This window comes from Macaca thibetana, chromosome 5 (assembly GCF_024542745.1).
Source record: "Macaca thibetana thibetana isolate TM-01 chromosome 5, ASM2454274v1, whole genome shotgun sequence".
Classification (NCBI taxonomy): domain Eukaryota; kingdom Metazoa; phylum Chordata; class Mammalia; order Primates; family Cercopithecidae; genus Macaca; species Macaca thibetana.
Genome location: NC_065582.1, coordinates 153,874,387 through 153,899,993, shown reverse-complemented (window position 1 = coordinate 153,899,993; position 25,607 = coordinate 153,874,387).

Here is a 25,607-nt window from a genome sequence, read left to right as displayed (position 1 = left end):
AACTGCTTCCAGATGGGGTGAAATTTAGAGGTTGATCTTGCTCTTCTACTACATTGATGTGGTAATAGAAACTCAGCTAAATAACAGTGTCTTTGATAACCATCCATTAGATCTCATTGATATAAGAGAATAATCATTTACACTTGTGTTGGAACATACTTAAATACTATTATATTCTAAGATAATATTATATTCTCAGATTCATTAATATTAGCTCAAGTGGTACTGAGCCCGTGGAAAACTCTCTATTCCAAAGTATTACAGGATGAAGTCAGAAACATGTGCAACTTTGTGACTGTGCTTCCTTGAATGTGTATTGGGGACCCAACAGGAAGGTAAATTGGGTCAGATGATACTCTTTGGAACTGTTAAATGGTTGTACTATTCCTTGGAAAGTAGGTAGTAGCATATGCTGAACAGAAGTAGGCCAGGTTATTATCTAAATTTGGTGTGTTTTAAGAGTTGATGAGTTGACTGAGAACATGATCATCTGGAAGCTACCATGAAGTCTGAAATTCTGTTTGACAATATTAACAATATTGTTTTTTAAGAATTTATAACATGTATTTTGTGAGTGGAGAACAGTTAACACCTCAGTAAAATGAAGTTTTCTGATCAGCAAGCTTCAGAATAAAGGACCCCTTAGTACTTATTTATTGCATATAATAATATAATATATTCCTATGGCATCCTCTAAAAATATCTTAAACTACTTTAATCTCAGATATACCCAAAGCATTTTAAGCAGTGGCATAGGCATGGTCACATAGAAAGCAAGTCAACCAAGTTTAAATTAGTTCTAGCTCCTTTCTTCCTAAGCTTTCTTCTTCATACCTTACTGCTCAGGAGAAAAAGAAAATTCCTGAATACAAAATGATGGAAGCAGAGGGGATGCTTGCAAAGAGACTGAAATGGGAGTCTTGAACTTCAGTGTCGGTGAAAAGACTTTGGTGTACCTTGGTGATGAATATTTCATGGAATAAGAGTGCCCTGAAACACCATTTGGGATGGAAGAATAACAAATATTTGCTTCTTCACAGTTTGGTTAAACATAGGTTTGCCAGGTAAAATACAGGAAGTTTAGTTGAATGTGGGTTTCAGATTGTATTAGTCCATTCTCATACTGCTATAAAGAGCTATCAGAGACTGGGTAATTTATAAAGGAAATAGATTTAGTTGACTCACAGTTCTGCATGACTGAGGAGTCCTCAGGAAACTTAACAATCATGGTGGAAGGAGAAGCAAACTTGTCCTTCACATGGCAGCAGGAACAGGAGAAAGAAGTGCTGAGCAAAGGGGGAAAAGCCCCTTATAAAATCAACAGATCTCATGAGAATTCACTCAATAACGCAACAACAGCAACATGGGGGTAACTATTCCCATGATTTAATTACCTTCCACCAGGCCCCTCCCATGACGTGGGGATTATAGGAACTACAAATCAAGATGAGATTTGGGTGGGAACACAGCCAAACCATATTACAGATCAACATTGAATAATAATCATTTTTAGTAGAAGTATATGTTTATATACTTGTACTAGATAATTCTATAGTTATTCTAAAAATTATTTTTTTGTTAAACTGATGTTCAAATTTAACTGGACAATCTGCACTTTTACTTGCTAAATTTGCCAATCTTTTTTACATGGCCATTGTATAAGACATTGTTAGTTATTTAATTCACAGAACTTCCTCCTTTTTTCTTCCAGTTGTTTGATAAGCCTTGAAAAAGTTAATCATGATCAGGCTAAGTCAGTCATAGTCATCTTGTTTCCTTTGCTATCTGTTGGCATAGAGTGAACATATGATACAGCCAATGAGAAATAAGGAGAAGCTAATGAGGACCTTTGTAGTGCTTCCTGGTTATAAAGGGGAAAAAGTGAGAATAGTTGTTTCTATCTACTCCAAAGAAACCAGTCACCTGCTCCTTTGTCTTTCCCACATAAATTTACTAGATAGCTGCACTAATGACATGACCAACACCAAGTATAGGAGATTAAAGTTTATAAATGCTGACATCAATAAGGAAGATGGGCTTCACCAGCCAGAGGTTGGTGATGATGAGAAAACTGAAGAAACAGCAAGGTTAAAGGTGAACATTATTTTTTAATTAAAGAAAGGCTACGTTTTGTGTGTTCACCAAACTGGTTGGATATGAAATCTAACTGGCAGTCATAGGTGTTACCAAAAAGAAAATTTGTTTTCCTAAATTTGTCACAGCAAGTCAAAAAAGACACTTAATTACATAAAGTACTCAGGGTATCTGAGATATTAGGAGAGGAGGGAGGGAACAGAGAGAGGCAAGGGGGAGAACCTTCATAAGCATCACTTGGTCAAAGTGTACTTATATCAAGCACTTGTCACCTGAACACCACAAACCAATGGGTTCTTCTCATTACAATATTACAAGGAAAAATAACACCGCACCAACTTTTTGTTTCTTGCTTGATTGTTGTTACCTAAAGGTATAATATTGGAGACTATGGTGGTCATCCTGTAGCAATGATAGAGAAAGCCTGAATTCTTTATACAAAAACTGGGTTGACATACAAACCGTGGACTCTGTACCTCTTGACTCCTTGTTATTTTTTAATTAAAAAATTCTTAAAATTTTGTTTTTTATTTCTTACAACTAAATTCATATCCACAAAATAGGAAAAATTCTTATTTCTTAATTTCTCTTATTTCTAAAAAAAAAAAAAAAGAAGCAGTTTTAAAGACACCTATGGAGTTTCTTTTATTTGAAAATATTTGCTTAGTAACACTATAACAAAACACTGATTTAGACAATAAATGTAGTCATCCACAAGACAAATAAATTTTGTTTGCATTGGGGTAGAACCATTAGAGTTAAAGAAGAGGAGGGATTCTAAAACTTAGCTTAGGTGAAATGTGTAAGATTGGTTAAGGATTAAGTTGAAAATAGAGTAAAAAATCGTGGGCACGTAAATTTTATTATGACTTAGACTTTCAAGTATAGCAATTATGCAGTAAGTTTTATATACAGTTGGAACATCAGGAGGCATTGGAGAGAGAGAGAGAGATACATGGATAGATATAGATGGATGGATGGATGGATAGATAGATAGATAGATAGATAGATAGATAGATAGATAGACAGATAGAGTCAAAAGTACATAGGGGGAAGTTAAATACAGGTGGGATGACCTAGGGAAAGAATGTAGATAAAAAGAAAAACAAAAACCAAAAGGGACTTAGGGATGTTTCCTAAAATAGCCCAGAGTTTAAATTCTATTCAGAACCAGCAACTGTTGAAGAACATAAAGAAGCAAAATCCAATAAGGAATACCAGTAATTTTTTCGGAGCTCAATTGTATTAAACACTGCTTAGTGGTTGCTTAAAATGAAAACAAAGCAACTTGTATTGATTTTAGCCATGAATATGCTCTCTGTGACCTTGACAAGAATTCTAAAATGTATGTTGGAAATTGTATTAGGTAATTTAAAATGTCATTGGTAGGGGAGAAAATCTCAGTATTTTTTCATGTGAAATATGTTCTCACAGTAACTGAAAGAAGAGAAATGAGGCAGATGACCAAAAGAAGTACATGACCAAACACTCTATGTTTGTGTGCTCCAATAACAGCTGGATTATAGGTCATAAGTAATTAAGAGAGGATGCGCTCCAGAGGAAATGTAAAAGATTTGGATAATAACTAACAAGACAGAACAATTTTACATGGTAAAATTAGATGAACAATACAGGACCACATATAAGTATGACTATTCAGTTGGCAATAGAATATTGAGAGAGGTAATAATGATTGAGATCCAATTTTAAAATGAGTTTTGAGTCAAGTTTACACACTATAAGTGAAGACTGAAGAAGACATAGGTGGTTTGAGGAGACACTTGAATATATAAAATAATTATGTGAGATCAAAATAAAACAAATTTAATGGAGAAAAAGTTGGACTAGTTGGTAGCATTACCCATTTTACGATTATCTTTTTGCATTTAAAGATGAAGCCAGTCAGTTCAATGCATGCTTTTTCCATGGCAACTTTAGGAGAGTAAATACGTAGGTTCAACATTTGTTGGGATTCTATGTAAGTATGGAAGTAAGAAGCAAAAGAGTAACAATCACTTTGAAAATCTCATGTTGTCAGAAGTTTGGAAGTTTTAATCTGGTAAAGGATCTGCTACAATATGGTTTCTCACATAAATTAACTAGAACAGAAGAAGAGATAACTAAAATTTTTGAAGTTATAAGAAAGCAACGTTTTGAAAAAGGCAGAGTTATTGGGCATAACAAATTCCAGATTGTGAACTTGTATGTAGCTTCTTGCTATAGAAACCATTGTTGTTTGCTGGTTGAAATTTTATTTTTAGCTTGTAGTCATTCACCCTTTCATTCAATTATCATCGTTAATTTGAACAGATAATTTGGAAAGACTGGTGAAGCACAAAATGTATTTGTCTTGTTAATTTTGTTAACAATTGAATCTACAAGGAGAGTGCATTTTCATAAATAGCTATGACAGTTGCATAGTTAAAATCATGAATTCTTCATTCAGAAAATATTCTCCAAAGTGAAGATATAATACTTGTTCCTTATTTTTATAAGTCTTTGCTTTAAAAAATAACTCTATTCAAACCATTACTAATGTGAATAACATCCATCCATCCAGTTTAACTTCCTGTAACTTTTATCAGGGCCATTTAGTAAAATTTAGTAAAATAGTAAAATTGAGAAAAGATAAAATATCTACACTGTAAATAATCATAATCTTGTACAAACACTGTAATTTTATAATTTCCAAAATACTCCAACATAGTATATAAAACTTACTGCATAATCTCCTTGTAGATACAATTGTTAACAAAACTAACAAGACAAAATACACTTTTGTATACACAATACAAATGCTTCTAGAGCCATCTAAATTATGCAGCCCGTATTTCCTTTTTGAAGTCAAAATAGGTTCTATGATCTCTCTTAATATATCGTTTCTTTTTATGTCATGGATGGTAAAGAAGTCGATCATTGCTTTGGTTTGGATGTGTCGCCCGAAAAGCATGTGTTGGAAACTTAATTGCCATTGTAACAGTGTTAAGAGGTGGTCTGTTAAAATGTGATTAGCTGAGGTGGGCAGGATCACTTGAGGTCAGGAGGTCGAGACCAGCCTGGCCAAGAAGGTGAAACCCCATTTCTACTAAAAATACAAAAAATAGCCAGATGTGGTGGCACACATGTGTAATCCCAGCTACATGGGAGTCTGAGGTGGGAGGATTGCTTGAACCTGGGAGGCGGAGGTTGCAGTGAGCCAAGGTGATGCCACTGCACTCCAGCCTGAGCAACAGAATGATACTCTGACTCAAAAAAAAAAAAAAAAAAAAAAAAAAAGAAAACAAGATGTGATTAATTCATGAGGGTTCTTTCCTCTTGGATGGATTAACACCGTTATAGTGGGAGTGTGTTCTTTATAAATGGACAAGTTTGTGCCCCGCCACCCCCTCCACTTTTCTGCCATGTGAAAAACAGTATTCCTTCTCTCTGGAGGATTCAGCTTGAAAGTGGAGAGGAGACCCTTACCAGACACCAACCCTACCAGTGCCTCGATCTTTGACTTCCCAGCCTTCAAAACGTTGAGAAATCAATTTGTAAATTGATTTTTTATAAATTATCTAGCCTTAGGTATTCTGTGGTAGCAGCACAAATAGTCTAAGATAATTGTATTTGAAAGCTTTCTTAGGCGACATTATACCTTTTGTACCATCAATTCTAACAAAAAAAATCCCAAACCTGAACATCATAGTTATGAGTCTAACTTTTTTCTTAGAATGTTTCTTATTTTAAGTTCTAAGTTACAACTCTGTATTATAAAAGTAACAACATTAGAGAAAATAAAAGAATAATTAACAAAAACACCTAATAAAATAATCATTAGAAACATACTTTCTTCTAGCTCTTTTTCTATGTATTTGTAGCTATATATGTAAATGCATGAGATAGTCACCTTATGACATGTATAATTTCCATCCTGTGATTTGCTAAATAATTAATTATGCTATGAATTATTAGTGTAATGGGTTACCAAGTTGAGTGATGTTTTAAAATGTCTTACTATCTATTAATTCATTTGTTTTAATAGCTACATGGTGAGTATCTGGAGCTTGTGGGCATTTTACAGTTTTGGGGATGGTAGATGTCAATTCTTGAGAACGACTTCCTTTTTGAAAAGATAGCAGAATTGACTCTGTCTCATAAGTTTTATAAAGCAAAATATCAAGTCCAACCACTTTTTACAAAGAAAATAGTCATTCTATACCTAAATGCAAACATTTCAAACTAAGATGGTATTATGTTAAGTCGTGTATATTAGATTGTTCTTAGCCTACACATGGAAAGAATTAGAATATTTACCTCAATTTTTAAAATCAATGCAGATTTTCACTACTTCGCTAGTGTTCATTGTCAACCACAGGTGTCATTCAAATTTGAATTATCCAGGATTTCTGAATACTTAATGATGATTAGGTGGGGCAAAGGTTACCCTCTGAAAAAAACCCACATATGTGGCAGTCATTTCCAGATGGAAATAAGCAGGTCTGAAATTGGTGCTTGCACAGTAGCTTTATCTCTTTTGCACACAGGCCATTGCACACACGTTGAACATTTCCTTTGCTATGTGGGATTCTTCTATGACCATAAAACTTTCATATTATGTTTAAAAATTGTGAATTACTTGGGAGGCTGAGGTGGGCAGATCACCTGAGGTCAGGAGTTCAAGACCAGCCTAGCCAACATCACGTTGAAACCCCGTCTCTACTAAAAATACAAAAAATTAGTTGGGTGTAGTGGCACGTGCCTGTAGTCCCAGCTACTCGGGAGGCAGAGGCAGGAGAATTGCTTGAACCCAGGAGGCAGATGTTGCAGTGAGCCAAGATCGAGCCACGCACTCCAGCTTGGGCGACAGGGGGAGACTCTTGCCTCAAAAAAAAAAAAAAAAAAAAAAAAAAAAAAAAAAAAAAAAAAAAAAGAGAAAGAAAGAAAGAAAGAAAAAGGAAAAAAAATGTGAATTACTTGCTCAAGACACATATTTTGTTTTTAGTACTGAGGCTGGTTAAGTAAAGCTTTGGTAAAGGTTTGCAGTGTTTTAAGGAGTTTAATATATGATGGGAGAAAGTATATGAAAGCATCCTAAAACATTCTGGGTCCTCTGGGTCAGCAAAGGAGAGAGAAGTAGCAGAGGCAGCAAATGATGACCAACATGACTGATTCTAAAGCATGTAAGCATAAAACCCAGACTCAAAAAACAGGTTTTACAAAAATCCTAAAAGTATTCTCACACCTTCACAGGACGATTACACCCCTAAGCAGCAACCACATCCATTTTTCATTTTATATCTCTCTCTCCTGAGATATTTTTCATTGGAATATTTTTGTCATATAAATAAATAGCAAAATATAATTTGCTTTAGAGAAAATTGCAGCATAGACAGCTTTCACAGAACTAATCTACTTAGTACTTTGAACAAAACTATTTGGGTTTATACATTCTAAAACATCAAGATTTTTAAAAATTTAGTCTAAAATTTATGTTATATCTAAAACATCAAGATTTTTAAAAAATTGGTCTAAAATTTATAATACTATACAGCCTTATAGTCTTTGATTCTTTGAAATAATAAAATGCTTTTATCAGAACCTTTAAATGACATTAGTTACAATTAGTATTTTAGTTCTCCATCAATAATTGCTTAGTTTTTCTCCTTAGCAAATACTCATACAATTATCACTGAATAAAGTAGTAGTCCAAATACTTTTTAAAAAATTGGAGTTTCCTTCAGATGTCTGGAATCATATCTACATCACCTTTCTTGACTGTAAAAAAATACGCTTCTCCTTAAGATATATTCAAAACCTCTTCTTCTATGATTCAACCATTTCTTTAATTTCAACAAGTTTTAATGACATGCTTACCAACTCTTCAGCCTAGTATTGGCTAAAATATAAAAGAAATACGAAATGATATATTCCCTTCATAAAAGGTTAGAAACCTTTAAATATGGAGTAAAAAAAATTACAGAGGATTGCCAATCATTATTTGCCTGATCTAAATCAGTCATTACAATTACAAATTTTTTAAATGAGAATCCCCAACTACTGTATTTTTTTAAGGCCAAGCTATATTTAGTTCTGTAATATTACCTTTAAAAACTCTTTCCAAAAAAGTTAAAATAAAATCTATAGTCTTTCCAATTCTTTTTTAAGTGGAAGCCGTTTTTTTTTTTTTTTTTTTTTTTTTTGTCAACATTCACTAAGTGTCCAAAAGATGGGTTCCTTGTCTAAATTCTACCCCAACATTATAGAACATAATAGTTTCAGTTCCTCTGAAGGTCAGCTAAAGTATTTGTTCAACTTCTTCTAAGCCTTTTGGAACTAGCTCACCATAATAAAATTTTATTTTTTGACGTTTTGGTGCCAAGAAACATGCAATGTATTTTTATGAATTTTCTTGTATAATTTGTAGGAAAAGAAAAATAAGGTATATTCCCCAATTTTAAAGCCAAACACTTAAAAATATTTGGTTATTTGCCAAATATCACAAGTTAGAAAAAGAAGCACAATTGGGTTCTAGTACTACCTGATTGCAGAGCATGTACTCTAAAAAATTGTTCAATTCCGTACCTTTCCTCAGTCCCTCAGCATCATTAAACACTAACATCTACATACAGCTTTAAAGTACCACGAACAGGCTTTCTGTTGAGAAACAAGTTCCTACAAAATCAAGGTCTCCTTGTCATGTGTCTCAGCTGGTAGCAGTCTCACCTTGGTGACTCTTTTCTGAACTGAGTTTTTTATGAGCTCAGATGCTTGGCTCACCTTCTGCACATCCTTCAGCATTTCACTAATGCCTTCTAGAGACTTAGATTCATGGGTGAAAAGTCTAGGTTACAAATATTCCATCCATACTACTCAAGAAGTCTGATACGCCCATGTCTCAACGTAATCTTTTGATGAATGCAGTTAAATGAATACCAAAGAGTAATTTATTTACATTTGGTTTGGAACAGCAAAAGTTTCAGTCACATTCATTTAATCGATTTGTTATTTCATTGAAAATACTCTAGGCTGTGAAACTGTGCAGAGGCTTGCCTAACATTGTCTTGCAAATGCCAAAATTAAAAGCTTAGTGCTCAGGCGGAGAAAAGGATAGTAATAATAACCTCCACAAGAGCAAGAAAAACCCTGTTTCTTGGCTAACTTTCTGATTTACATTCCAAATTCCCAACTGCCCATCAGCTAAAATCTCAGTAGCTATATTTTTGCACTGTCAGAGAATAATTTAAAATATTTTCTGCTTATATGGACATGGGGCTCTCACTCTTCTAAGCCTACAATTTACATCTTTTAAGATTTAAATACATGACCGATTGCAGCTGGGGAAGTGATGTGAACTTCACAGCATTCTGCAAACTGCTGCTCCGAGCCTGGAAAGAGGGGTGGAAGGTTCAATCTCTACTTATTTGATCTTAAGATTTTGCTGTGTCAGTGAAAAATAATGTATTAGGAGACAGGACACTCAATCTGCTGCTGGCCAGCATATTGATTGTATAAGCTGTGATGTGCTATCTGGCTAAAGAAATATTTCGCCATCACAGTTGGAGTTGGATATTGGCAGATTTGTTGAGAAGCAAATTCAATATATTAGAGGATTTACTCCATTCTTGTTCTTTACAAAGTATGTCCCCCCAGTTATAATTATGCAATGCTGTTTCAGTGGGCAGGGTGAGTTTTGAGGAATTTATATCTTAACATATTCCTGGTTATAACTTTATTTTTCAGTTTTTAATCAAGTCATATTCCATTTACAGATAAATCTTGGGAAAAAAAGGTAGAGTTTCATTGCTTAAAGGATGCTTGTGAGCATCATTAACTTATTTTCTAGTAAGATAACAGGGGCATTAAGAAGCACAGCTAGTTAGTGGGAGTGCAGGAACTAGATCTGATTTTTCTCATTTGAGGCCATTCATTAACAACTTAAGGCAGCAGGTAACCTTTGAGAACTGAAGAGCTTTTTATGTGTTGTCTTATTCACTATTATCATTTACGCCATTTGAAGTTTAGTAGTTATCCCTGCAAGAGTGAGATATTTGTATTTTTTAAATCAAGCAGTCTAATAGAGACTATTCGTCATAAAAAATTCATGAGTAATTTCTGTTTGTTTAACTTCTGTGACTCAATTTCCTTAATTTCCAATTGTGTCACCATTAATATCTGCCTCACAGGTTTGTTTAAGGGAATTCTAGAATGAAGATGTTAAAGCAGTTGGAACAATACCTGGACACATAGTAAGTGCTACATATACATATTTGTTATCATTAGAGTGTTCTTATTTTAGAAAATAGAGCTTAACCAGTTGAAACATGATTTTATGTATGTAACTTAAAACCAAAAAGTTTCCTCCATGAATCAAAGTGTCCCCAAAATATAAGTAACTGTTTAGACGGTGGCTTATATAATAATAATAAAAAAAAAAAATAGCCTCAGCTGTGATTCAGTTGAAAGGCTGAGAGAATAATGAAATAGAAAGGCTACTTCTATGATTTTCATTCCTGTTTGTCAATGAGTCTATGCTTCCAGGTCCTAACATTTTATGTAAGATTACTTTTAATTGTTTGGAGGGGAAGGAAAAGGGCAAGAAACACATGAAAAACAATCTTCATTAAATTCATTAAATTGCATGTTGCAGATATTTTTATGGAATATTGGCATCCTGAAAGTAATACTTAAATAATTTCCCAGCATGGTATAATCTGCCTGCACATATTTTGCATAAGTTATTACCTTCCACCAAGGAATGAAAATGAGAATTGTTTAAAATGGGATATGCTTGGTAGTGAATCAAATTTCCCTAGTATGTAAATTATTTCCTGGGAGTGAATAAGGCACATTGGGAGCAATTTAATAAATGATACCCTGGAGGTCTGAATGGATTAATGAAGCTGATTATCCTTTTCCTGCAGAATGAGAAAACTGTCACTCTGCAGTTAGCCTAAATGAGCTCTCCGTAGTGTCACTTGAAGGTATTTTTGCGTGGAGAAAGGAGATAAATATAGGTGCCCCATTTAATTCTTCTTGGGGTAGAGCGACTTTACATGATTACTTTCTTTCTCTCTCGGTATGGTGTCATTAGCAAAGAAGGATATACTCTTCTTGGAGAAAGAGAGTGAGCTGGTTCTGTTAAAATAAAACATATCTACCCTGTTGGTGTGGAGCCTTGTCCAAGGTGAATGCCATGGTCGTTCTCTCCTAAATACCGATGCTGATGACTGCACCTGGCCTCCTCTGCGGTGCTTCACAGGTGTTTTTCTATAAAGCACTTCTATGGAGAAGGCTTAATGCTCTTTACACAGCCACAAACCACAGGTGAGGTGCTTATAAGTCTCAATCAGAACGCAGAGTCTTATCCTTGTATTCAAAACAACTCTATTAGTTATCTACCGTTGTGTGACAAAGTATCACAAATTTAGAGACTTAAAACAACACAAATGTCTGATATCACTCTCTTAGTCAATTTGAGCTGCTAAAACAGGAATCCTATAGACTGGGTGGCTTAAACAATAGGAAATTATTTCTCACAGTTCTAGAGGCTGAAAAGTCAGAAATCAAGGTGCTGGTCAACTCGGGTCCTGCTGAGGGCCCTCCTCCTTGTTTGCAGATTGCTACCTTCTTGCTATATCTTCACATGGCAGAGAGAAAGAGGGAGATTGGGTCTCTGCATTTCCTTACAAGGACACTGATTCATCATGGAGACGCCATCTTCAGGACTTCACCTAAACCTAATTATCTCCCAAAGACTCTACCTCCAAATACTATCCCATTAGGGGTTAGAGTTTCAACATACACATTTGGGGGAGACATAAATACGGAGTTCATAGCACTCACACTTTCCTTGGATCAGGAGTCTGGGCACAGGTTTGCTGGCTCCGCTGCTCAGGGTCTCACAGGCTGAAATCAAGGTATCAGCTGGAGCCTCAGTATTATGAGTCTTAGCTTTCTCTTCCGAGCACATTAGGAATAATTGTTCACAAAATTATTTTCCTTGAGGATGTAGGACTGAGTTCCTTACTTGCTTGCTAGTTGTTGGACAAGGATATTTTCAGTTTCAGAACCAAAGGTGTTTCTAGAGACCATCCTCACATCCTAGCCGTGTGGTCCATAACATCTGGCTCCATAAAAGGAAGGGGTTCCTCATTTTAAGGACTCGCTGATTAGATTTAGTCCACTCACGATAATTCTTTATTTGCATAACTCAATAAATTAGCGACTCCAATTATATCTGCAAAATCTCATTTGCTATATAAGGTAACATAATCACAGAAGTGCTTTCTCATTATGTTTACTGGACCTGCACATTCTCAAAAGAAGAGGATTAAACAGAACATGAATCGTTCGGAGTTATAGTTGAATCCCATGTACCACAGAATATACTATTTTTCTCCTCTGAGTATACATGTGCAGAAGTATATGTGTGTACATACATTCACACATACATATGATATGGAATACATAAAGTTTGGGGCTTTCAAAACAAAATCTTCCATGCTGCCAATTAAATTATTTCCTTTCCTAGGCAGTACGACATTTTTAAAAAAATCAAAAGATATATGTACCTGTTCAAAAAAGAGACAAATTGACTTGCTACCCATGTAAGAATTAAGAATATAGTAGTATTATCTCTACATTTAAATATTGCAGTGCCAACAATATTTAGGCTGTAACAAAGTGAAAAAAATATTTTTTTTATTTACAACAAAGACAGATTAATTTTTCTTCTTTTCTTTCTTCTTGTTCTTCTTTTTTTTTTTTTGAGACAGAGTCTCACTCTGTTGCCCAGGCTGGAGTGCAGTGGCATGATTTTGGCTCACTGCAACCTCTGCCTCCCAGGATCAAATGATTCTCCTGCCTCAGCCCCCCGAGTAGTGGGGATTACAGGCATGCATAACCATGCCCAGCTATTTTTTGTATTTTTAATAGAGATGGGGTTTCGCCATTTTGGCTGGGTTAGTCTCAAACCCCTGACCTCCGGTGATCCACTCACCTTGGCCTCCCAAACTGCTAGGATTATAGGTGTGAGCCACCATGCCAGGACAGATTAATTTCAAGGGATTTGCAAAAGAAAGAGTAAAACTTAGACACCATGTGGTGGAGGACAAATTAAAGAGCTAGCTGTCAAAATTGTCAGAAGATTTTAACTGAGATTTAAAGTGGATATGTATAATTTTTCAGATTATTTGTCAAATTAATCATTGTTTATTTAACCAGAATTATTGAGGACTGAAAAGAGATGAGTCGCTATATTTGTTAGTGCTGAATATATACCCAAAACATACGGCTAAGCAGGCCATGTGTGTTAATCCACGTAATACCTACAACAACCCTAAATGGAGAATAATAAGAGGATTAGTTATTGGACAAAAAGAGAGAAAAAATCTAGAGGCTTCCTTAATGATCTGGTCCCTGAGATGAAGTCTAAGACTGTGTGGAAATTATTAAGCTAACGAAGATGAGGTTGATAAATTACATATATAAGGCAACCAGGCACTAGAGTGTAGGGCATGTTTGAGAACTACAACTTGTTCAATATTACCAGAACATGACTGTGGGTTTAAGAGAGTCCTACAAGAAAATATGACAACTAAATTGCAGAAAGGCGCTCCTTCCCCTGGACTCTCCCTAACCAGGACACAGGACTTGGCAAGCAGAGTGCAGGCACAATTTCAGGCCAACTTTATCCTCACACCAGGATGCTCAGAAGGATCAGTCATAAGTTTATCTAAATTTATCTCCCCAGATCTTCTGATCTGAGTCATGGGAGAGGTAAAGGAATTCAGAAATAAAGCTCAAAGGAATCAAATGAGTTAAAAGCTGATTATGCTGTATGATAAGGAGCTATGTGTACCAAGATGCAAAAGTTCATTCTAAAGAGAGGTACACATACTACAAAAATATGTAAGTATGTGGATATTAGAATAATACCTACGTTCTGCTTCTCAAATGGGTTCCTGGGATGGATCAACAATTTTGTCAAGGACTTTGAGCCACCTTAACATAGAAGAGTAGATTAGGAGGAGCAGCACTTTGTATGAGGCAATTTTATAGGGCTGATTTCATCTTACAGAGTCTCAGTAAGTCCCAGTTTAAATTTTCTGTGCTTGAGAGATATAAACATGACCTTGAGAAACATCAAAGGGGCATATGCATAAAGGAAACTTGTAGCCAGAATAACTGTAAATTTGCCAAACAAATAGCAAAATGGACTATCAAGCCTGTTGATGTCAATATGGATAGATGACCAGAATTAACCCTATGTTATCCTCTCTGTCCCATCCCATGAAGAAAAATAAGTCCTTGGAACTTAGATTCAACCTTCACTAAAAGACAAGCAGAGGAATTTTAAGTTGGATTTATTATAAAAAATTGAGTTTCATGTGGAAACTAAAAAAGATACAGTAAATAGAATGTAAATATTAAGGCTATGGAATTGCAATGAATTAACTAAGGTCCTACATATATTGAAAGGGTAAACAAACTGAGCTCTACTGAACTCATGACTTAATGATTTACTGAATTTAAATAACATACAAGTTCCTTAGAATTACACATTATCTTTTAAAAATTTGCTTGTGTCCAATAATATAGTTCATTACTTGAACTCTCTTGCCAGTCCTAAAGTCTTCTGTAACAAATTTATGTCTGGAAAAATAATAACATTGATGATTTTTGTATAGAAATGAGTTAAAATCATATAAAATAATCAATAATATAGAATATATGAAAATTGTCAATTATATAGTATATAAAAATCATCAGTGATATTGTATATAAGATAATCAATGATATAGTATATAAAAATCATTAATTTTTCTAGACATGAGATTTGTGATAGTAGAATTTAGGACAGGCAAGAGAGCTCAAGTGATAAACTTATTAGATACCGGCTAATTATTAAAAGTCAATGTGGGAATACTAAGGAATTGGTATTTTATTTAATTACAGTAATATCATCAAATAGTTTTAAGCAAAATGATCAGATTTAGATTTTAAAAATATCCTATGGCTGAAGTAAAGATGATGTGCTGGAGGATATTTGGATGGAAGACAAAAAGCCTTTATTAGTGGATCCATGTTAATCCTTTGGTTCAGATGATTCAGAATGAAAATCAAAATAAATAATATCTTTTTTAACCTTCTTATACATAAATAATTATGGTGACTGACAGAAAAAGAACAATCAAGAAAGAAGATCCTCAGGTCATATAAGTTAGATTGAAAATAATGTATTTTGTTCAAATAAGAAAGGTAGGAAGGAACCAGTTGTGGTGATGAAAACGGTGGCTCTGTGCATTTGTGGGCCATACAGATCAGAAAGGTGAATGTTCCTGGAGCTCCAGAGAAATCTGGGGGAAGACAAGAGTTGGCTTATCAGCATAGAGGTGGTAGATGAAGACAGGGGATGAAATAACACGCAAAATATATAAAGGTAAATAGAAGTTGAATATGGAATTCTAAGTAATTAGGGGATAAAAAAATTAAAAAAAATAAAAAAATGGCACACAGAAAATAGTGAACCTAGTCACATAGAAAACATTGCTTTCCTCAAAGACAAGAAAGGAGACAGTTTCAAGAAGAAAAGGCAAGATCAAGTGTAAAATGTCAAAAAAAGAGTTCAAATGTAATAAGGACTAAAATGTGTCTATTAGATTAAGCAAAGAATAAGACAGTGATGACCTTTGTGAAAAATTCAAGAAAATGGTAAGGGCAGAAGTTAAGTTGTAAGAACCTGAGAAATGGACAGGAGGGAAGACCTCAGTCTTTCAAGAATGTTCATCATGAAGAGGAGGAAGGCTGAATGGTAGCTAGAAAGGCAAGGTGGTCATAATGTAGAGCTTGTCGTCTTAGTGAGGTCAGTATCACCCCCGTAGGCAAAATTTGTTTTTTCTTTTTTTGTTGTTTTTTTTTTTTTTTTTTTTTTTTTTTTTTTGAGACGGAGTCTTGCTCAGTCGCCCAGGCTGGAGTGCAGTGGCAAGATCTCGGATCACTGCAAGCTCCGCCCCCCCCCGTTCCCGCCATTCTCCTGCCTCAGCCTCCCGAGTAGCTGGGACTACAGGCGCCCGCTGCCACGCCCGACCAATTTTTTGCATTTTTAGTAGAGACGAGGTTTCACCGTGTTAGCCAGGATGGTCTCCATCTCCCGACCTCATGATCCGCCCACCTCGGCCTCCCAGAGTACTAGGATTACAGGCGTGAGCCACCGCGCCTGGCTTTGTTTTGTTTTTTTTAGATAGGCATGAAAAAAATCTTACTTTTTAATGTGCAAAGTATTGAGATACATGTAATATATAAATACACAATGTATATCTGTGATATTAAAATTTCAGGGCATGAAACTAGGAAAAAATCACTAAAAAGTTTCCTTAAAAGGGTGATGTTAATAACTTTTAAATTGTTGAGGGAAACTTATGTAAACTAGCAGTGTTTGCTGAAAAAAAAAAGTTAGTATTGAAAGATAGAAGATAAAGAAGACTATTTATAATTAATAAAAAAGATAATAAAAAAGCAGAGAGTCTAAAGGATACAGATGAAAAGAAAAAGATAAACTTTGCCCAGGCGCAGTGGCTCACGCCTGTAATCCCAGCACTTTGGGAGGCCGAGACGGGAGGATCACGAGGTCAGGAGATGGAGACCGTCCTGGCTAACACAGTGAAACCCGTCTCTACTAAAAATACGAAAAACTAGCCGGGCGCAGAGGCGGGCGCCTGTAGTCCCAGCTACTCGCGAGGGTGAGGCAGGAAAATGGCATGAACTCGGGGGGGCGGAGCTTGCAGTGAGCCGAGATCGCGCCGCTGCACTCCAGCCTGGGCGACAGAGCCAGGCTCCGTCTCAACAAAACAAAACAAAACAAACAAAACCAAACCAGATTAACCTTAGAAAGTGTCAATCTGATGTAAATGACGAGTTGATGGGTGCTGACGAGTTGATGGGTGCAGCACACCAACATGGCACAAGTATACATATGTAACAAACCTGCACGTTGTGCACATGTACCCTAGAACTTAAAGTATAATAATAATAATAAATAAATAAATAAAAAAAGAAAGTGTCAATGGTTATATTTTCTTTGAAAAGGGGAAATAAGAATGGAAAGGAACACGTATTTCAGAAATCAGAGTGTCCTGTTTGTGACTTGTATCACCATGTTCCAAAGAAATGAAGTCATTTGGGAAGAGAAAAGGATTAAGAGATTAGATAAAATAGATTAAGTTAAGGATTGAAATTATTCTGGGGAGGTGTGCTTCAAATCAAAAGAGCCTTTGAAAGGGTTTGGCTCTTCTTGAAGGAAGAGGTTCAAAACGTGAAATCTCTCCTGCTGGCCTTGAATAAGCAAACAGCCATTTTGTGAACTATCTGTGAGAGGTAGTCATATGGCAAGGACATAAGAGTGGCTTGCAGGTCAAAGATAAGAAAGGAGACAGTTTCAAGAAGAATAGACAAGATCAGCTCTGATTTGGTAGCTCTGATCTTGTATCTAGGAGCTCAGAGCCATTCCTGATAGATATTAGATATTTACCAAGAAAAGGGGAACTCAGTCATACAACCATAAGGACATAAAATCTTCCAAATATCTGGGATGTGTTTAGCATATTCTTTCCTAGTGGAGTCTCCAGATTATATACTCTCCAGATGAGGGTATATGTAAATGCCCTAGTTGAGTCTACAGATTAGGTATGTATGAGTGTGTATATATATATATAAAAATATATACAGACACACACACACACCTCCAGAGGAGGGTATATATAATATATGTAATATATTATTAATTATTAATTTTTAATTAAATATTATAAAATATTATATAATACAAATATATATAACATAATATTTAGATATAAATATATAATATAAAAATATATAACATAATATTTAGATATAAATATATATAATATAAAAATATATAACATAATATTTATATATAATATAAAAATATATAACATAATATTTAGATGTAAATATATAATATATAAATATATAACATAATATATATAATATAAATATATAACATAATATTTATCTAAATATATAATATAAATATATAACATATTTTATATAAATATATAAAATATATAAATATATAACATAATATTCATATATAAATATATCATATATAAATATATAACATAATATTCATATATAAATATATCATACATAAATATATAACATAATATATAAATATATAACATAATATTTATATAAATATATAATATATAAATATATAACATAATATTTATATATTATTATAATATATAAATATATAACAATATTTATATATAATATATAAATATATAACATTATATATATAAATTTATATAATATATAAATATATAAAATATTTATATATAAATTTATATAATATATATTTAATCAGCCAGACTATGATATCTATATAGCTGTATTCTGTTTTTCCAGAATATCACTTAGTTACCTAGATGTGAGGACAAAGTATTTCATCTAACTTGCAATTATTCTAGGAAAGGTTGGTGGAAGAAAAAAAAAGAGAAAGGATGAGATGACCAAAAAGTTTAAAATATTGGCAAGAGAAAGATTTAGGTAATGGAACAAAAAGAGCCATTACATTCAATTTATGAGAGTATGGTGGTGCAATATTCTCTGTGCTTTACTGTCTTAATCTACATAATGAATTAATAATAGTAGTGGCCTCAAAGGGTTGTGAATTCTTTTTTTTGTTGTTTTGTTTTGTTTTTGAGACAGAGTCTCCCTCTATTACCCAGGCTGGAGTGCAATGGCATGACCTCAGTTCACTGCAGTCTCGGCCTCCTGGGTTCAAGTGATTCCCCTGCCTCAGCCTCCCAAGTAGCTGAGATTACAGGCATGTGCTGCCACATCTAGCTAATTTTATAGTTTTAGCAGAGAAAACGTTTCACCATGTTAGGCTGGTCTCAAACTCCTGACCTCAGGTGATCCACCCAGCTCGGCCTCCCAAAATGCTAGGATTACAGCCATGAGCCACTGCACGTGCCCAAATCCTTTTTTAATATCTATAAACCACACACAACAGTGCCTGCCCTGTGTTGGGTAGTAGTAAAAGAAGAAGTTATAGAGTAACAGCATTATAAACTGTAAGATAAAGGAAGATAAGATCAGTGCTCACATTAGGAAAATAAAAATCAAGGGGTTACAAGAAAGCAGAAGAGCAAACAATGTTGTAGGAGTTAAAAAAAAAATGAGAGAGATTAAGGAGATAATAGTTAATGTGTAATGCTGGATTTATAATTGGAAAGAAGAGTATATGTAAGTGAACTTAAAACACACATACAGATGAATACCACATGCACACAAATGTATTTATCAGAAAATGTGTATTTCAAGAAAATGGCATACATCATAAGCATCTACCAACTAGATAACCCAATTTTTCATGAAATATTTATGCAAAAGGGATGAATATGGGAAAGGGGAGAATATAATGAATACATAGTTAACAGAATTGGTAGTTTTCTAAATAATCAATCTCATAAATAAAAGACATTTCAGCTGTGATAGGGTCTCTGGTAGCATGTTTAGGAATCTTTTTTTAAAATGTATTAATCATGTATGCATTTTGGTTGGTGGATTTGTTATGAACTTAATATGGAGAAATATCTAGGTATGTGGGATAAAGAAAGATATGAAATATTTTATGGCAGTATTTCTCTACTTATCCTTAAAGAGCCCAATAGAGAAAGAAACATACTCTATTATCATATTTTCAGTGTTTGCTTACAAAGTTGTTTCTCAGTCAAACTCTTGGATTCAGTGAAAGAGAATAGTTTACAAGGCACTGTAAAGAAAGTATGTTTATGTAGTTGCATATATAAACCTATGTCGTATGAACCAATGAAGAAAGAAGCATGTTCTAATAATATTAATGATTGCTTAAAAAGCTGTTTATTCGTCAAACTCATCCATTCATTGAGAGAAAACTGTTTATGATGTCTCTTTTTAAAAAGCATACTTACATTGGCTTTTTATTGCTTGATTTCTCAACTTGTCCTCATAAAGCCCAATGAAGAAAGAAGTAACATTTCTTCTGATAAGATATTTTCAATGTTTTCTTAACTCTCTCTCTCTCTGTATATACACACACACACACACACACACACACACACACATACACACACATATATATATACACACACACACACACAAATATTCTTATTTATGTATTTATCATTTTTTATTATACTTTAAGTTCTGCAATACATGTGCAGAATGTGCAGGTTTGTTACATAGGTATACATATGCCATGGTGGTTTGCTGCACCCATCAACCCATCATCTACATTAGGTATTTCTCCTAATGCTATCCCTCCCCTTGCCCCCAACCCCTGGCCAGGCCCCAGTGCGTGATGTTCACCTCCCTGTGTCCATGTGTTCTCATTGTTCAACTCCCACTTATAAGTGAGAATATGCGGTGTTTGGTTTTCTGTTACTGTGTTAGTTTGCTGAGAATGATGGTTTCCAACTTCATCCATGTCCCTGCAAAGGACACGAACTCATTCTTTTTTATGGCTACATAGTCTCATTTTCTTTATCCAGTCTAACACTGATGGGCATTTGGGTTGGTTCCAAGTCTTTGCTATTTTGAATAGTGCTGCAGTAAACATACATGTGTGCATGTGTCTTTATAGTAGAACGATTTGTAATCTTTTGAGTGTATACCCAGTAATGGGATTGCTGGTTCAAATGGTTATTTCTAGTTCTAGATCCTTGTGGAATCGTCACACTGTCTTCCACAATGGTTGAACTAATTTACACTCCTACCAAAAGATATTCTTAAACTGAAATAATTATACTTAATTTGTGAAATTCAATCCTTTTGTTTCAGGCACTGAAAATCTTTATGAAAGAATAAGGTACTAATGTATGTTTTTTCTCAAAGGGGCCACTTTGCTTCATAGCTCCTCTCACCAAAAAGAGCAACAAATTACTCCACCCTTACAAGTTATCTTGCTTTGTTAAAAACATACCTGGTTGCTCTTCTCAGATACTGTATTGTTACAAATCAAATATCTGTGGCAACCTTGTCTCACACAGACCTATTGAAGCCATTTTTCTAACAGCATGTGCTCACTTCCTGTTTCTGTGCCACAATTATTGGAGTATTTAAAACTATTTCATTATTGTTAAATCTATTATGATACTCAGTGATCAGTTTTTTTTTTTTTTTTTTTTTTTTTTCCAAGAATCTCTCTCTGTCTCCCAGGCTGGAGTGCATTGGCTCGATCTTGGCTACTGCAACCTCTGCATCCCAGGTTCAAGGGATTCTCCTGCCTCAGCCTCCCAAGTAGCTGTGATTACAGGTGTGCACCACCATGCTAGGCTAATTTTTGTGTTTTTAGTAGAGACAGGGCTCCACTGTGTTTGCTAGGTTGGTCTCAAACTCCTGATCTCAAGTGATCTGCCCACCTCAGCCTCCCAAAGTGCTGGGATTACAGGCGTGAGCTACTGCACTCAGACGATGAGTGATTTTTGATATTAAGATTATAATTGTTTTGACATGCCATAAACTGTGCCCATGAAAGATGACAAACTTTATTGATAAATATTGTGTGCTCCGACTGCTCTACTGACTGGCTGTTTCTGTCTCTCTCCCTCTCCTTGAGCCTCCCTATTCCCTGAGACACAACAATATTGAAATTATGCCAAGTAGTAACTCTACAGCGGCCTCTAAGTAGTCAAGTGAAAGAAAATAAATTACAATTCTCTCACTTTAAATCAAAAGCTAGAAATGTTTAAGCTTAGTGAGGAAGGCATGTCAAAGGCTGAGATAGGGCTGGGTGCTCTGGCTCATGACTGTAATCCCAACACTTTGGGAGGCCAAGAAGGGCCAATCCTTGAGCTCAGGAGTTCGAGACAGGTCTGGGCAACATGACAAACCCCCCCCCTACACACAAAAAAATTAGCTGGTCTTGGTAGTGTATGACTCTAATCCCAGCTACTCAGGAGGCTGAGGCAGGAGAATCTCTTAAGCCTGGCAGGTGGAATTTGCCTAGGAGGATCTCAGTTGTTCATGGAGAGATTGTGCCATTGCACTCCAGCTTGGGTGACTGAGCAAGACTGTCTCAAAACAAAACAAACAAACAAACAAAGATGAGATAGACTGAAAGCTAGGCTTCTTGAACCAAACCATTAGTCAAGTTGTGAATGCAAAAGAAAAGTTTTTAAAGGCAGAGAGAGAGTTGAGGAAGCTGCAGGAGGGAAATTTGAAGCCAGCAGAGCTAGGTTCATGAGGTTTAAGGAAAAAAGTCATCTCTGTAACACAAAAGTACAATGTAAAGCAGTAAATGCTGATGTAGAAGTTCCAAAATGTATCCAGAAGATCTAGCTAAGATTATTGATGAAAATAAATACACAAAACAACAGATTTTTGGTGGAGATAAATAGACTTATATTGGAACAAGATGCCATCTGGGGCTTCATAACTAGAGAAGAAAAGTCAGTGCTTGGCCTTCAGAGCTTCAAAAGACAGACTGATGCTCTTGTTAGGTGCTAATGCAGCTGTTGACTTTAGGTTGAGGTCAGTGTGTATTTACCATTCAGAAAATCCTAGGGCCCTTAAGAATTTTGCTAATTCCACTCTGCTTGTGCTCTAAATGGAATAAAAAGCCTGTATGATGGCACATGTGTTTACAGCATAGTTTACTAAATTTTTTAAGCCCACTCTTGAGACCTACTGCTCAGAAAAAAAAAGAGAATGCTTTCAAAATGTTATTGCTCCATTGGCAATGTACCTGTTCATTCACCCAAGAGCTCTAATGGAGATGTATTGAGAGATTAATGCTGTTTTCATGCCTGCTAACACAACATCCACTCTACAGTTCATGGATCAAGAATAATTTTGACTTTCAAGTCTTGTTATTTAAGAAATAAATTTCACAAGGCTATAGCTGCCATAGATAGTGGTTCCTGTGATGGATCTTGGCAAAGTGAATTAAACACCTCTAGATGCCATTAAGGTCACGTGTGATTCATGGGAGGAGGTCAAAATAACATTAACAAGAGTTTGGAAGGCGTTTATTCCAAACTGCATGGATTACTTTGAGAAGTTCGAGACTTTTATGGAAGAAGTAACTGCAGATGTGGTGCAAAAAGCAAGAGAACTAGAATTAAAAGTGAAGCCTGATGATATAAATGAAGTGTCTTTTTGTGGATGAGGAAATAATAATTTTTTGAGACAGAATCTACTCCTAGTGAAGAGGCTGTAAGTATTGTTAAAATTACAACAAATAATTTAGAAGATTATAGAAACAGTTGATAAACAACAGCAGGGTTTGCAAGAATTTACTCTAATTTTCAAAGAAGTTATGTTGCGGCTAAAATACTATCAACCAGCATTGCATGATACAGATAAATCTTTCATAAAAGAAAAAACTAATTGATGGAGCAAACTTCATACTTTTCTTAATTTAAAAAAAAAATTGATACAGCAACCCCTATCAGCAATCATCACCCCAATCAGTTAGCAACCATCAATATCAAGACATTGTACCAGCAAAAAATTAGGACTAGTTGAAGCCTCAGATGATTGTTAGGGATTTTTTAGCAGTAAAGTATGTTTTTTTAACTATGATATGTACTTCTTATAGATATCATGCTATTGTGCACTTAATAGACTATATTATAGTGTGACTATCACTTTTATATACTGATAATCCCCTACAATTTATTTGACTCACTTTATTGCACCATTTACTCTTTTTGGGTGACCTGGATCTGACTTGTAATATCCTAAAGGAAAGACTGTAATTGCTGTAACCAATTGAATATGGTACAAACTACTCTGTAGCAATTCTGAAACCAGGCTTCAGAGCACTGTGCAATTTTGACTGTTTATATTATTTAAATTCTGTGACTGCTTTGTGCAAAAGTGCTACATGATGACAAAAATAAGACCCAGAGCCCACTTGTGCACTGTTCCATAACTTACCAACTGCATGACATGCAAGTAATGCCACCCTGAATCATCCAAGTATCAGTCAACTCACCAGCTAACCACATTCCATGAAGGAGCCAAGCAAAAATTAGCTGGGTTGACCTAGACTAGACCATCTACCTAGCCAATAAAACATGGTGAGCTAAATAAACATCTGTTACCTTAGGCCTCTAAGTTTTTAAATGATATGCACATAACAATGCAATGAGAAAAAAACTCTTAATATTTTGATTACATACTCAGTACAAATCACTGAAATAATAACTGTGCCTAACCATAGAAACAAAATAAAGACAATGACAATTTTTCTTAGACTGCATTAATTGAAATAGACTTTCCAAAACAATGATGATAATTACTCTTCGTTGCATTTTTATGGCCATATTACAGACATAAATTACTATTCACTTCAAGTGCAACATTTTTTAGAAATGTTAATTTTCTACTGCATATGCAAAAGAAGGTAGCCAGGATTATACTCAGGAGACACCATGATTCATTTCTTCTACAGCCTGGAGACAAAAAAACCCAAGAGAAAACTAAAGACCATCTCCAAATACCTTGGATTTAATATGTCATGGAGAATTGAATTTATATTGTATACCATTCTCAATTGCAGAAAACAGATCAGGACATATATGTTTAGGGGTTAATAATCATAAGTTTAATCTAAAACAGAAACATTCTGATGATTAAAATTCAAAAAGGTATTTTGATGGGAATTGCATTGAATTTGTAGACTGCTTTTGGCAGTATAGTCATTTTTACAATATTGATTCTACCCATCCAGGAGCATGGGATGAGTTTACATTGGTTTGTGTCATCTATGATTTCTTTCAGCACTGTTTTGTAGTTTTCCTTGTAGAGGTCTTTCACCTCCCTAGTTAGGTATATTCCTAAGTATTCTATTTTATTTTATTTTATTATTTTGTAGCTATTATAAAAGGGGTTGAGTTCTTGATTTGAATCTCAGCTTGGTTGCTATTGGTGTATAGTGGAGCTACTGATTTGTGAACATTAATATTGTATCTTTAATCTTTGCTGAATTCATTTATCAGTTCTAAGAGCTTTTTGGGTCTTTAGGGTTTTCTAGGTATAAGATCATATCATCAACTAACAGTGATAATTTGACTTCCTCTTTATTGATTTGGATACCCTTTTATTCTTTTTCTTGTCTGATTGCTCTGGCTAGGACTTCCATTACTAAGTTAAATAGAAATAGTGAAAGTGGGAATATTGTCTTGTTCCAGTTCTCAGGGAGAATGCTTTCAACTTTTCCACATTCAGTGTAATGTTAGCTGTGAGTTTGTTATAGATAGCTTTTATTATGTTAAGGTATGTCCCTTCTATGCCAGTTTTACTGAGGGTTTTAATCATAAAGGGATGCTGGATTTTGTAAAATGCTTTTTCTGCATCTATTGAGATTATTATGTGATTTTTATTTTTATTTCTGTTTATGAGGTGTATCACATTCATTGACTAAGGTGTGTCAAACCATCCCTGCATTCCCAGTATGAAACCTACTTGATTATGGTGGATTATCAATTTGATATGATGTTGAATTCAGTGAGCTAGCA